The sequence below is a fragment of the Benincasa hispida genome, chromosome 9 (assembly GCF_027475165.1).
Source record: "Benincasa hispida cultivar pf3 chromosome 9, pf3_genome.v1.1, whole genome shotgun sequence".
Lineage (NCBI taxonomy): Eukaryota > Viridiplantae > Streptophyta > Magnoliopsida > Cucurbitales > Cucurbitaceae > Benincasa > Benincasa hispida.
Window position 1 is genome coordinate 24320261 of NC_143486.1, and position 15632 is coordinate 24335892.

General features: G+C 34.4%; 1 long non-coding RNA gene across 1 annotated transcript; it reads right to left on the reverse strand.

The window, feature by feature from the left end:
* Positions 1 to 1047: 1047 nt before the first annotated feature.
* On the reverse strand, positions 1048 to 3776 carry LOC150033700 (uncharacterized). Its single transcript, XR_016532432.1, has 4 exons — positions 3408 to 3776; positions 3228 to 3300; positions 3052 to 3153; positions 1048 to 2081 (listed from the first exon to the last, which is right to left on the reverse strand). It is a non-coding gene; the product is annotated as an uncharacterized LOC150033700 (long non-coding RNA).
* Positions 3777 to 15632: the final 11856 nt, after the last annotated feature.

Here is a 15632-nt window from a genome sequence, read left to right on the forward strand (position 1 = left end):
CCTTGACGCAGATTCCTTCATCTCCCTTCTAATCTCTTACATTTTAGCTTGAGATATTAAGATATTTTGTGATCAATGCAAATCTTAATTCCTTCATTCCCATTTTGTTCATCATCGTCATCTCTATCATAGTTTATCTTCAGCGTTTATTTATCAAAGTCAATCGCATGCTTAATCGTGTAGCCTAGAAATTAGGACGAATGTAGCAACCCACCGAGAGATGTGCGTTGTACGAGTATAGTGAGTTAATCCTCTTTGCTTGGTGAAAGGCTGCAGCAACGCTTGTCTATGGGATGTTGCATTACTTGTCTATAAGTTAAATAGTCGTGTCTAATTGCTTGAGAAGGTAAGAGATGGAACGCATTAAGCAAATTATTTCTAGAGATAGACACATTCTTAAGCTCGACGCAACCATGCACTATAGAGATATAGTCATGCGGCTGACCACCGAGAGGTGTGAGGCATTAGTGCAATGAGCTGGGATTAGTCGGGCGATTTAAGATAGTAAACATCACTATGCGTTATTGGTTGTTGTGTTTCTACCTATTCTCATTGTAAACCGCCTATTGCTCAATCTGTTTAGCTAGGAGTAGGAGTAGTGTATAAGTCATTTAAACTTTCTTCGCTTTATTTTTATTTTTCGCCTCAAACGCATCACTTCACAAATATTATTGAGTGACAAGTCCCCATGTTCGACCTCGGATTACCCGAGAAATTTGCGTTTGTGTTATACTTGGTGTAAGCGTAAGAAAACTTGTGATAGGAACGTGTGGTTATTGCATGCTAAGATTAACGCATCATCATTCCGACACATGACCTCAGATGCATGGGTGCAAACGCATAAGCCATTTCTAACGCATGATTTCATGTACAACTCCATTCGTCATTAATAACAAAACTAAACAAAACGCGTTCCTAAAATATCCCAACACCAACAAACATGATTTTTCTATCACAAGCATTTTTAATGATGCAATTATTTTTATCAAACATAATTTTAAATCCTTTATCACACAATTGACTAATACTAAGTAAATCATGCTTTAAACCATCAACTAAAAGCACATTTTCAATCAAAATAGAAGATTCATTATCTATATTACACTTGCCAACAATTTTACATCTCTTATTGTCACCAAAGTTACCGTGCCTCCATCCTTTTTGGAGAAAGAAATAAACTTGTATCGTTCTCTGGTTATGTGCCTTGAGCAATCACTATCCAAGTACCACTTATTTTTCTTGGAGGCTTTCAAACAAACCTACAAACAAAAAAATTCAAGTTTGATTCTTTGGTACCCACACTTGTTTGGGTCCAATAGTGTTAGCACTTGCAAACTTAGAGATCCATTTCATTTTTGCATTATCATTAAAAGCATTGGAATTAGACAAGTAACAAGAATAAGCTTTATGTCTATACTTGCCACAAGAAAAACAAACGACATTATGCAATGATTTGTTTCTAACAATAAATTTATGCATTCTACTTTTTTTTGGAGAAATTCTTTCTTGGAGCATTGTATAACTTTGTACTTTGAGAAAAGTTTCTTCTTGAAGAAGTAGTGTGACCATACTTCAATTTAAAACACTTAGGTCTAATATAACCTTCAACACCACAATTATGACATATAGACACGAAACTAGATTTAGCATTATTAGACACAATATTAGGTAAATTAGGCACAACAGAAGATTCTTTATCAAATATAGTTTTAGAACTTGAAGAAGTAGAACTGTAACGATCTGACTCCCTAGGACTCAAGTTAGGCCGTTACTAAACACATGCATGCATGGAACTTAAAACGACACCCTTTTATAGTGAAATAAATGCTAAATAAATAAGGTAAGTTTAAAAGTTCTTCTTTAAATGCAAATATTAAAAGCAAAAATAGGGTACCCATAAATCATAAATGTTAATAAATAAGTCTGAAAACAATTCTTAATAGTAGGTTTCAAATATCAAAACTGAAAGTTAAGTAAAACATGAAAGGAAATATAAGTCTCATGAGCGGAAGCATACAACTAGTCCTAGTGGCTCGATCACGAATTCCGCCTGTCCATGGCCGGTGCATCTCTACCTTTACCTGAAACAACAACATGAGAAAGAATGAGTATAAAATACTTAGTAAGTAACCCCACTACTGGGGTTAGGCTAGGCATCTATGTCCTCTAGATACCTACCTCCGGTGGAACATATGAACTGCCCTAGTCCTCATGGGACACATACATATATGAAAAACTGATTTCTATCCTACTGTAGCTAAGTATGCCCACTACCTCTGGTGAATCCCGAAGGAAACACAATCTAGTGAATCCCGAAGGAAACGCACTATCTTGTGAATCCTGAAGGAAACACAATATCTGGTGAATCCCAAAGGAAACAAAATCTGGTGAATCCCGAAGGAAATACAATCTGGTGAATCCCAAAGGAAACATAATATGGTGAATTTCGAAGGAAACACAATCTGGTGAATCCCGAAGGAAGCACAATCTGGTGAATCTCGAAGGAAACACAATCTGGTGAATCCCGAAGGAAACACAATATCTAGTGGGCATCTAACTAATAAGTAAAATCACGATCATAGTCTCAACATCATGATTATCACAATATGGTTCTATGACATACATATATGCCTCAACATCATGACTCTACAACATACATACATGCCTCAATATCCACAGATCAAATACAACCTCATGGATTCAAATATCATCTCATGATAGCATTCAAATATCTACGTGCACAAATAAATCTTTCAGATTCTCATTCAAGAACATACATCAGTTGTACTAAACTATTAGTCTATCATGCCATCGTTATGTCATAATATTCATCTATCATACTAACATACATCTAGTGCCTGGCCCGTGGGCAGTTTCAGGAGTAAGATTACTTACCTTAAAGTCAAATTAAGATATTAATCCAAGCTAATGATCTTCAACAAAATAATTCCTAAATTAAGTCCCCTAATACAGAATATAACACTAAATTTCAATCCTTGGAACCAAGATCCATACATACAAATTTAATTCAATGATCACCAATGAACTTACTCAATGAAACTTGATCAACCAACACTCGCAAGATTTCGACTCCAAATCTCTTCTTAGCAGATTTTAGAACCCAAAGGACGACGACTTGAAACCTTCAAAGTACTAAAACCAAACCCTTATTTAGTCCAATAACCAATAAGTGCCCAACAACCAACAACAAGGATTACAACGCTTACCAAAATACTTGCCGAACGAACTCAAATCCGTTGAACAGCCCGCTGTGCACTCCAAAGCACTCCAATCTTGGATCTAAATTCCAAATATAAAGAGATAACAAATTTTAACCCAAAACCAAATGGGTAATCAAACCCTCAAAGACAAACCAAAGTCTTGCCCAAAATTAATCAATCCCTTACTCAAAACAAAAGTCCAGTGATGCAGGCAGATTTCGACGATGAACAGGGTTGGGAGATGCTGGATTGGCATGATTAGAGGTAGCCGACGACGGACAATTGGGGCATGATCGGCTTCAGCGTTGGCAGACGGCGTGGCGAGCGACAGCGTCGAAGGACTCGCGAACGACGGACACGGGCGACTTCGGCGTGGGAGGTCGAAGCTCTGATTTGGGAGGTGCCGAAGTGTTGAGATGTGAATGGCTTTGGCGTGGGAGGTCGAAGCTCGGATCTGGGTGACGCCGGAGTGCTGAGACGCGAAGAGGGATGGCGGGAGCGATAGTCTGGACGGAGGAAGATGGCGACGAGCAGAGAGAAAAATCGGAAGGGGGGTTGTTCCGACCGCGTGAGGGGGAAGAGCGAATTGTTGGGGGGTTTTATAAAATAATAATAATAAACTAAAAAGAAAATAAAAATAAAAATAAAGTATATTTTATTCTTTTTCTTATTCCACTTTATACTATTAAATTTCTTTCCTTCCCAAAATGAAATTAATTCCTGCCATTAATTTCCAAATTGAATAATTTCAACGTCAACAATTAAATTCCCGCAATTACAGTTGAAGTCCAAAATTTCAAAAATGCCTTTCAATAATAAAAATTACTGTAATTACATTATTACTAAAAAAAAAAATGCGGGGTGTTACAAGAACATTCATCAATATAGTCTAAACCTCTCTTATCACCAAAAGGCTTGCCTACTTCAATTATTTTGTCCAATTTTTGATCACTTATTGTCAACTTTTTAAAAGATTCTTTAGCTTTATCAAGTTCTTGCAAGAGATTTAATTCTTTTTCTTTAAGTGATTTAATCAAATTATCCTTTTCACAACCATCATGCTCAAGAAACCAAACTTTATCAAACAATGCATTTTTATCTTCACAATCACAAACATGCTTATCACAAGAGGCATTTATTCCATCAATTTGCACAACCTGCTCATTTTCTTTAAAGCAAACAATTTCATCAAGTAAAGACTTATTTTCACTAGTCAAAGTATTGTATTTCTTCTTGAGCACAACATATTTTGAGCTAAGTTTTTCTAAGTCATTTTGCATACTTTCAAAAGCTTCAAACAATTCATCATAAGAAGGAGGTTCTAGAGTTACCTTATCATCAAGTTCATCATTTTTGTCACTATGAGCCATGAGACCAAGGTGTACCACTTCATCATCATCACTTCCACTTCCACTTCACTATTATCATCCCAAGTATCATTCATTGCCTTCTTCTTGGATTTCTTAGATGATTTGAGGAGTGGACAATCCGTTCTTATATGATCCGACTTTTTGCATTCATAACAAATAACTTCATCCTTTTTGCTCTTGTCACCTTTTGACTCTCTTCGGGTTGATAGATGTTTCTTGAATTGCTTCTTCCTCTTGATGAAATTTTTGTACTTACGTGAGAGATAGGCAACATCATCTTCATCAAGACCATCCTCATCTTCGGAATCAACTTCCAAGGAAATGGTCTTTAATGTAATGCTCGTTTTCTTCTTAGTCTCATCCTCAAGTGTTCCTTATTAATCTCATGGGTCATGAGTGATCCAATGAGTTCCTCCAATGGAAGTTTAGCGAGATCCTTTGCTTCTTGGATTACCGTCACCTTTGCTTCCTAAGTCTTAGGTAGAGACCTAAGAATTCTTCTAACATGTTCGGATGTCGTATAGATTTTACCTAGTCCCTTCAAAGCATTGATAATATTAGTAAATCTAGTAAAAATATACGTTATAGACTCATTAGCATCCATTTAAATAATTCATAATTGTGAACAAGCATACTAATTTTAGACTCTTTTAACTTGATTTGTTCCTTCATTAGTAACTTCAAGAGTATTCCAAATTTCTCGAGCGGAAGAACACATAGATATTTTATTAAATTCATCTTTGCTCAAAGCATAATACAAACATTAATAGCCTTAGCATTAAAAGAACACTTTTTCATTTCATTTTCATCATACTCTTCTTCTAATTTAGGCTTATCAACATTGTCAACATTTTTTCATGAGTACATAAAGATCTTTAGCAACAATTAACCACAAATTATAGTCAATGGATTGCAAATAAATTTTCATTCTAGCTTTCCAATATGCATAATTTGAACCATCAAAATAAGGAGGTCTAAAAGTAGATTGGCTTTCAACAATTCCATTTGCTACAAGGTTTGCCATAATGCTCTAACATTAAAGTTTATCAAGAAAATTAAATTTCAAATGAGCAACCTCACTCTGATACCAATTGTTGGACCTGTATGGCAACCCTAGAGGGGTGAATAGGGTTTAATTAAATTTTTTTCAAAGTATGCTCAATTTGATCTAATTAGATAATTTTTAAAAAAAATTAAATTAACAACACTCTAATTGATACTAAATAATAATAATGATTAAAAAAAGTATGTGATAATCTATTCAATCAATATCAATCAACAAAAGCAAGCAATTAAAATTAAGTAAAAAAAAAATAGAAAAGAGTTAGAGAAGAGGACACCGTGATTTTTATAGTGGTTTGGTCAAACACTACCTACATCTACTTTCCCAAGCGCCTCTTGGGACTTCGATTAAAAAAATCTTCTTTTGACTCTTTCCACGGATGAGAGCTAAACTGCTACCTTGCTCCTTTTACGAGTTCAAGAGCAAACTCAATCTTTTTCACAGGTTAGGATCCAACCGTTACAATATTTTTTTTGAAACTTGAAATCACACAATAAAACTCTCTAAAAAGAGTGAGTGTAAAAATTTGAGCTCACACACTTTAATTCTCACAATACAATAGAATTTTTTCTCAAGAATAAAATGAAAAGGAAGAAAATTGGAAGCATGTAGAGAGAGTAATAATGGTGGCTTTCTTGCTAATTTTGAGAATTGTAAAATGTGAAAACATGAGATAATTTTAGAGAAGATGAAGTATAAAAAGAGAGAAAAAATGGGTAAAAAGTGGATTTCAATTTGAGCCATTGGATTGTTAAAAAAGTTAAATTAGATGGTGGAGATTTAAACTCAACTAGTCATTAGACACGAACAAAACATAATATTATAATATATATATTTAAAAATGATTTCTCTTACAACCCAACAAAAAACAAGAGCCCACTATTTGTCAAAAACTAGTCGTTAGACACAAACGTGAAACAATATTAAATTCATTTTAAAAAAATCATTTTCTTTTTTTTTTTTAATTTAACAAAATCATTTTTTTACCAAATTAATTTCTTTTAATCCTCTTTTCTTTATATAAAAACTAAAATCCACTAATTGTAGTTTTTAGCCCCATGTGTTAGTCATCTTATAGTTCCAAATGACATTTTCTAATTGGTCCAATTTGGCGACAAAATCACCACGTCACCGTCTCGAGTATTTTTTTTAGTTATGCTTCTTTTTGCTATATCTTTTTCATCCGACTCCGATTTAGATGATTCAAGATATATTGAAATCGTTGTTCTGAGCTCTACGCTATGGACTATTCAAAATAATAAAGTTATTAGTAAACAAAATCAGGTTTATTATCATCAAAATATTAATTAATTAATTAATTTGAGATTAAGGGTAAAAAAGCCAACAAATAAGTCATAACCTAATAAAATTTGACACTTAATTTTGATGAGATTTAATTGCAATAGATTTGAAAGTATGACCAAGTTATTCTATATTAAAATTCAATTGCTCAATGGCTAAACTGTCACAATTTTGAAAATATACATACTATTATAAAATTTTAGCTTTTAAAATAAGTTCCAACAATTATGCTTTTAGAAAAATCAACCATGAAAATAGTAAAATAGTGTTTAGTAAATTTTAATTTTAAATTAGAAAAAGAAACAATCGTGATGGTTTGTAAATTAATACTAAATTGATGTACTTTAGTTATATGAACCAAATTAAGCTTATTATATAAGTTATTTTCATATAGATAATCAATTTATAATTGTTTAAAATTATATATATTTACAAAGGTTCCTTTAAATTTCAACTAATTTTATTTAATCTAAATTATTTGACAAATTTTAAAATAAAACAATTGTTATAAAAGAGGAATAAATTTGAATTTGAAATAGAACTAACAAATTCTATTAATTTGAAATAATATTATTATAGTATATTTAAAAAGTTAAACAGATTTTTAGGAAAACTAAATATAAAAATGAGTATCTATCAACTTTTACCTATTTTAAATAATTTATTTTACCAAATAAGATATAAATTTTCCTGAGTAAGAGTGAGTTGTTAAGACTTCTCCCGAAGAATGACCAATGGATGGGACCAACTCTATTAAAGTAGTGATCTCAATGTTAATTAAAAGAAAAAAAAAATTAGAGAAAAGAAAATATATAATTTGCTGGTTGTGGGTGGCTTCAGCAATTGGCCACGGGCACGGCACCACGTGCTTGTTCTCCTACGGCACGTGTAAGGAGGGTTGCCTTTTATTTTTTTTGAGATTAAATTTAGAATTTAGCCTTTGTTTAGAATGGTTGACTATACTATGCTTTTAAAAATACTAGTACCTTTGCCACGTTCATGTGCACGTACAGTTTTATTTATATATAAAATATTGAAATACGTCATTTTTAAATAATTTGGACAAAATATTAATATATTATTACGTATTTAATGACATGATCTACCTAATTTAATAATTATTTTATTACCTAAAGTTTGATTTTTTTTAAAAATACATAAATTTATGTACTGAAGATTTCATTTCTAAATTACTAATTTTGTTCATAAAAATAAGTTTATCAATTAATTTTCAATTAAAAAATCAATCTTTTTATAATAATGTGTTTTTGTTATCTACTTTATTATTGTATGTGATGCATGTGATATATATTTTTATTAGACAAGAAATTGTAGTTTTATTTATATAAGTCATTACATATTTTAAAAGTGATAAATTATTTTATTATTAATAAATAGTGCAATTGTAAAAATATATTAGGGTTGTTTTCAAATATTGAAAAATAAGCCAAACTTATTTATAAATATAATAAAATATCACTGTTTATCCATGTATCACTTATAGGCAATGACATTTTGCTATATTTTAAAATATTTCCAGCAGTTTTGTCATTTAAAATAATTACTCAATATAATATAATATTATAGTTCATCATCATTGTTCGCACGGGATGATTGGCCTTTGGGCTTGGTATTTGTATTGATTTTAGTATCGTGAGTACAATCTCTACTAGTTGACTCTTTAATTATGTCTTTCAAAAAACAAACTTTCATTCTTAAGCTTGGTGATCCTCCTAGATGGTTGGCCTTTGGGCTTAATGATCTCCTTAGATAGTCGATCTTTGGGCTTTCACGGGAGTTTATTTTATTTTTATTTTTTTATTCAGATTTTTACATATAAATATTGCACTTAATGTAAACAAAAGAATATTTTTTATATAACCAACAATTGTCAAAAGTGGTTATCAAAATTGATTATCAAAGATGCTTTCACTAGAGTTTGTAGTCGAAGGTGGTTGTCGGAGCTTAAAGTTAGTCGCATGAAGGTGGTATTGGAGTCGGTTGTCAAAGTTTGTCATCAGAGGTGGTTTTCAAATACTGGAATTGGTCAGGCGAATGTGGTCGTCAAAGTTGATTATTGAAGATGATTTTCGTCTGAGATTGTAGTCGGAGGTGGCTGTCAAAGCCTGAATGTTCGTTGCATGAAGGTAGTATTAGAGTTGGTTGTATAAGTTTTTCGTCAGAGGTGGTTGTCGAAGCTCTGAGTTCGTCATCAAAGTTGCTCACTCAAAGATGATTATCAAAGGTGTTTTTCATCGAAGTTTGTAGTTGGAGGTGGTTGTTGGAGCCTATGAAGGTGGTTGTTGAAGTTGATCATCGAAGTTGAGTCACCGAAGATGGTTGTCAAAGCTCAGAATTGGTTGTCAGAGTTTGTCGTGCAAAGGATGTCGAAGCCTGGAGTTGGTTTCCAGAACTGTCATTGGAGGTCGTTGTTGGAGCCCAAATTTCGTCGTCAAAGTTGTCATTGGAGGTGGTTGTTGGAGCCCGGAGTTCATCGTCAGAGTTGTCATCAGAGGTGGTTGTCAGAGTACGGAGTTTTTTCTTAGAGTGTACAGTGGCCGATGAGTTAAACCATTAAAAACATTGGAAGAAGGGAGAGTTGGGGCGAGTTGGTAAAATATACCAACTCAACTCCACCAACATTTAAAGTTGATGGGCCAAACAATAAGTTGATATATTATACCAACTCAATTCAACTCATGTTAGTGAGGCAACACTACAACAAATATCCCCTAAGAAAGCTCTTCAATCTAGCATTTTTGAAAGAAGGCTATAAAAAAGGGCTAAATTTAAAAGGGGCATTTTTTATATTTAAAAGAAAAAAATTAAAGTAAAAAAAGGGTAAAAAAACCTATCTTCTTCATGCCTCTCTCTCCCTCCCTCTTTGTGTCTGATAGGTCCTATCTTGTCTCTTCCGATAAGCGTGATGTTAGGGTTAATGCCCTAAATCTCGTAAGGTCCTGTAGTTTGTAAACACATGTATGAACAAACATTTGTGATGTAATAATTTAAGATATTTTATTCACCATTGTCTATAAAATATGAGATATTTTAGTTGCATTAACCACAAACCAATAAACTAAGATCCCTGATTATCGTTGTAACTTAAGCATATATGTGAAGACATACAAGTGAATCATGCGTTAAGTGATAACTTAAATGGTCTGTAGTATATGGATAAAGAAGGAAAATCTTATCCTGGTGGCATTACGGATACGGTTCGCTTTGTGATATTACAAGTGTTGTAAAGTGCTAATGGTCTGATCCTAATCATTCATGTGGAGACATGTGAGCGGGGCTATCTTATACAAAGGGCAGTCCTTTGATTTGCATGGGTGCGAGTGGCCAGATCGCTGACGACTCAAACCTACCACTTTGGGGATTCGTTTGATTGGGGAGCTGAGAACTCAGTTACACAAGACGGAATTCACTTCTCCTCCCAAGTAGGGGAAAATAGATAGATTGCTCCCTTAAGGGCTGATTCCGGAGCTTGAACAATGTGGCGCCACACCTTCTCATGGCCCGAGAAATGTTCACTCAAAGTAAGACTATGATGTATTGTTCATTAGAGAAATTAGGGGTACTTAAAGAATTAGATGTAACTATAGGGGCAAAACGGTAAATTGGCCCAACTGTACTTACGAGCGATTTGTGAAAGGTCGTACTATTGATTGGTTATATCCAATGGACATAGAAATATATCTGTTGTACGAAGAGTGTAGCTATTGGTCTTTAGTGGAGTGTCCGACAGTTAACTGATGGTGGATATCGTGATTAAAGAGTTTAGTCAGTTATTCACGTACTGTTGGAGCTTCAAGCTACAGGTTCATAAGATCCCCTTGGTAGCTCAATGGATTCAAGTTGAGAATCAGTTTTTGGGTTAGTTTGAATTGTTCAAATTAACAAGAGGGAATTTGATTATATATGATATAATTAAATTGATTCAATTATATGTGATATAAGTAATTTGATGTATTAGATACATTGATTGGTGGAATTAATATAAATATGATTTATATTAAATGTCATAAAGGAGAAAAGAACTATGGTTTAAATATTACATATGATGTGATATTAAAACTATAGGTTATAAATATAATATGATAAATTAGTTATTATATTTATTTATAATAAAACAATTATTAGATATTGTTGGTAGTTATTTGCTTCTCCTTTAACCGATTGAGTGGGAGGTTTCTATCAGTTTTTAATAACTGAAGAATAAAAGTGAAAAGTTTTCAATTTTTTTCATTATCGCATAACATTCGATCGAGTGAAAGAAAAGTTATACGATAGCCTTTGAGAGAGTAAACGACCAAGCTTCTCGTTACTAGACGATAGCTCCTCGTTTGCTAGACGATCGAGTATCCAAGCTTCTCATTCTCCTACTTACTTGATCGTTTAACTCGATCGTGTACATCCTCCTTCCCTCTACCAAATCCAAACAAAGTCCACACGTCCTGGATTCTCACACCGAGAATACCAAGGTACCCGAGTGGTGGTGTCGAGTTTTGCTATTTGAGGGTCGAGGATCGAGTCTTACTCGATTGGGTTCGAGGATCTGACAGTTCGTCAGCTACACTAGTTGTTTATTGCGTTCGTGCTCGTGATCGAGTTTTCTTGGACGTTGGACTGGTGTTGATCGAGGGAATACGCGAAGAACAGTTCTTCAAAGGTATGTCACTCGATCCTAGTTGGTTTTTACTTAAAAGCATACTGTAATTTACTCGATGATGCATAACTATGGTTGTATGTGTGTAAATGCTTCATTCTTTCACAATAGGTTTGGAATGATCTTGCTTCCGCTCAATGGTTCTCTTATTTAAGAGTTCCTTCACGTAGAAGTAGTGATGACGTCCGATGGCATAGGCGACTCTGGAGCAAACGGCGATAACAGATAGCAGCAGCAACGCGACTCTGACGTGGACAAGCGACGACGACGCATTCTCTCATCGGTGATAGTGACCAACGATACGAAAACTCGCAGGTTTTGATGATTTTAATGACCTACATGGTCTGGATATGTTGGCAGCAATGTTTTTCCAAATTTTGACAAGGTTCGACAATGACCCACTCTATTTTGACTTTAGATTCGTTATTGATGCGTTGATTTATCATGTGATGAAATGATGTGTTGATGTGATGATCATGCAAGTTTTCCTAACAAAGCCCAAGTATAAGCCTTCTTAGGGTTCTGGTAAGTCCAGGGTGGAACACAGGGATACTAAATAGATATGCGGCGGACTCTCTGATCCTATTGCGATGGTGATTAAGAAGTAGATGGTGATTTAACTTAGATTTTCTAATGCGATGGAATTAAATAAGGAGCGATGAAAGGGTGGTGTTGTGACAAGTATGTGATGAAGGGGTTGAGAAGAGGTTTTGCTAGCATTTCTTAAGATATTGTACAAGTCATGCGATCATTCTATACACAAATATTAAGCACTACATTTCTTAATGCATAAAGCCACATTTCCTATTTCTAAGATACATGCAATGTATGGAATATAATAGATAGAACTTATTTCTAAATCTCTACTCTTACTTATGCGATCTAATCCGACTCTCTCAAGCCTAGATTCTATCTTTAGACTACTTTCTTAAGTACTCCAAATGATGAATGAAGCATACATAAGACAAGATGATTGCATAAAGTGCATAGCTTAAGTCATGCTAGCTAAGTACTTCTCAACCCATTCATAAATTTAGTTACTCATGCATGGTGTGAAGAGACTGAACATAAATGAAATGAAGTTTCCATTTTTTTGAATAAAGTGTTTGAGTACAAAGCAATAAATGGTGTAAGAAGTATCAAGTCAGGTAAGCAATGTCTTGCTACCTCTGGCTTTTTACACTACTCTTATCACTTCAATTCTTTCCCAAGTTGTTAACTCTTGCTCTCGCAGGGGTTTGGTGTCTCTCCTCCATGCTATTTCTGGCAGTCTCTCGACCTCTCCGAAAATTCCCTTCCCTCGGCTTCGCCTTGCCTCCTCGCATGCTCTCTAGTTTGGTAACATTGGGTATTTATAGACTTCTAGGAAAAACAGTTCTTCTCACTAATGATTGCGTGGATGGACAACATTAATTTCCATACCCAGTTGCGTCGTCTGATAGTCACTAGAAGTTCAATGTATTTGCAATGGTATGGTCTTCAATGACCGTCAACTGTATTTTCGATTTGACCATTATCAACTTTACGTCCCATCATGTTTCATTACATTAGGCTACCGCCTTTATGTAAATTCATCACGCGATCATCTTTGAGGTACCTTGGATCGTAAACTCAAACGCGCCATCACATTGTGCCCTTGGATTGCAAACTCAAGCACGCCATCGCATTGCACCTACACAGAATAATGCAATTTAATTTCTTTTATGCGATGAGCGTTAACGATCGCAATTTTCTTTTAGTTTGGTGCATTCAATCGTAATATTGCCTATTTTACCATTGCTTTCTCCCATTGTTTTAATAATTTGAGCTTTAATAACTTGTATTTTTACAAGTTATCACACCCTAAAATTTAAAATAATGATTGCCCTCAAGCATAAACTAAAGATTTCTTTAAAATTTCAATCGCCTTCACCGTACCTAGGCTTCTCATGGTACCTTATTCAAATCGCTGAATCAATGCCTTATTAATTTCTATCCTAATCTCTTCCTAAAATATTTCTAACTTTTAGGGACCGCGAGCTTAAACTTAAAAAAAAAAAAAAAAAATCTTTACCTATTTCCAGGACATCGCATGATTTATTTCAAATTTTATCAAACCAGGGTGTTCAAGTGATTTTGGCCTTCAAATGATTCAGATATTCGTTTTGTGATCTTGCGCTGATCCGAGTGCCCAATCTTCATTTTGGCTTGCCCCCACGGGTATCATGTGAACATCCAACTACGAGCAAGATGCTCTTTTCAGTCAAAACTTATGCCCATCTTTTTATTTGGCAGTGGAGTTGCGATCACTTAGCTTCTGCGTTGATCATGATTTTTATATTTTTTTAAAATTGAAATAAAAATCTGAAAATAATAAAGCTAAAAATAGCAACCCTCCACCCCCCCCCTCCAAAAAAAAAAAAAAAATTTAAAACGCAGCAATGTCCTCATTACTGAAAACGAAATAATTTATGCGATGGACTTAGAAAATTTTGTAAAAATAGTTTTGAAGTAAAGTTGGCAGACTACTAAATTTTAGAAATGTTTTGTGAATCGATGATCCTGAAATTAATCTGATGCTAGTTCATGTGATAAGAAAAGGAGCATATATTTCATCATTGAAGTCATAATGGGCAAAGGATGAATGCGGCTTCCAAATAAAGCAATAAAAATTCATAATTGAGCCAAACGAGAGAGAATGCAATAGTAGAATTCAACAATATTAAATTGAAAGTGAGAAGTACAAAAATTGAAATAAGATGACGCAAGGACACAACCCCTAAATTTAATTTTTCGCCCGCATTATTGTGATCACATCCTTTCCTGTGATGGGCTGATATTGTAATTGCGATGGGCTGATCATAAGCTCAAAAAATCGCATGTTTTAAACCCATCACATTACTCCGTCACATTCGTTTAATGCGATCAAAATGATGAAATAAAAAAGATAGAAAGAAGTACGAAAAAAAGAGTTAACAATCATAAAGAGTAGTAAATATGCAGAAAGTAAAATAGATTCTTGAAAGAAAAAAAGGATACTCAAACGGATATACTTTGTCCCTAATTAATGTATGCCACTTATCATCGTAGGGACTGAGTGTTTCTTCTTTATTCTGGCTTACCCAAGTCAATGGAGGTTTTCTCGCATTGGAAATCTCCTCTATGATACATTTTTACTCTTTGTCCATTCACTTTAAATGCGTTGGTCCCATCTTTGTTGGTCAATTCCACCCTTCCATTCGGGAATACTTCCTTGATTATGAAAGGCTCGGACCAACGCGACTTCGGTTTTCCAGGAAAGAGACGTAGCCTAGAGTTGAACAGTAGTACCCTTTGACATGTCTTGAGGTTTTTCTCGCAAAGACGCTTATCATGCCATTGCTTGGTGCATTCTTTGTAAATTTTGGAATTCTCATATGCTTGTAATCTCTACTCGTCTAGCTCTAGTAGTTGAAGTTTTCTCTCTTCTCCTGTAGCCTTAAGGTCAAAGTTAAGTTTCTTAACTATCCACATCGCCTTATATTCTAGTTCCAACGGAAGATGGCAGACCTTTCCAAACACCAACGCATATGGAGACATGCCTATGGGTGTCTTATAAGCAGTTCCTTATGCCCATAAGGAATCATCCAGTTTCATGGCCCAATCCTTCCGCGATGGGTTCACCACCTTCTCTAAGATTGACTTGATTTCTTTGTTAAAAACCTTTGATTGTCCGTTTGTTTGGGGGTGATATGCGGTGGCGATCTTATGGTGGACATTATATTTGATCAACAGTTTACTAACAATGTGATTCACAAAGTGGGTCCTTTGTCACTTATTATGGCACGTGGGGTATCAAAACGAGTGAAGATGTTTTTTTAGCAAGAACTTAGAGACTGTTGCCGCATCGTTTGCAACACATGAAATAGCTTCAATCCATTTGGAAACATAGTCGACAGCCAATAGAATGTATTTATGACCATTTGACGATGAAAATGGTCCCATGAAATCTATTCCTCAGAAATTGAATAGCTCCACCTCCAAAA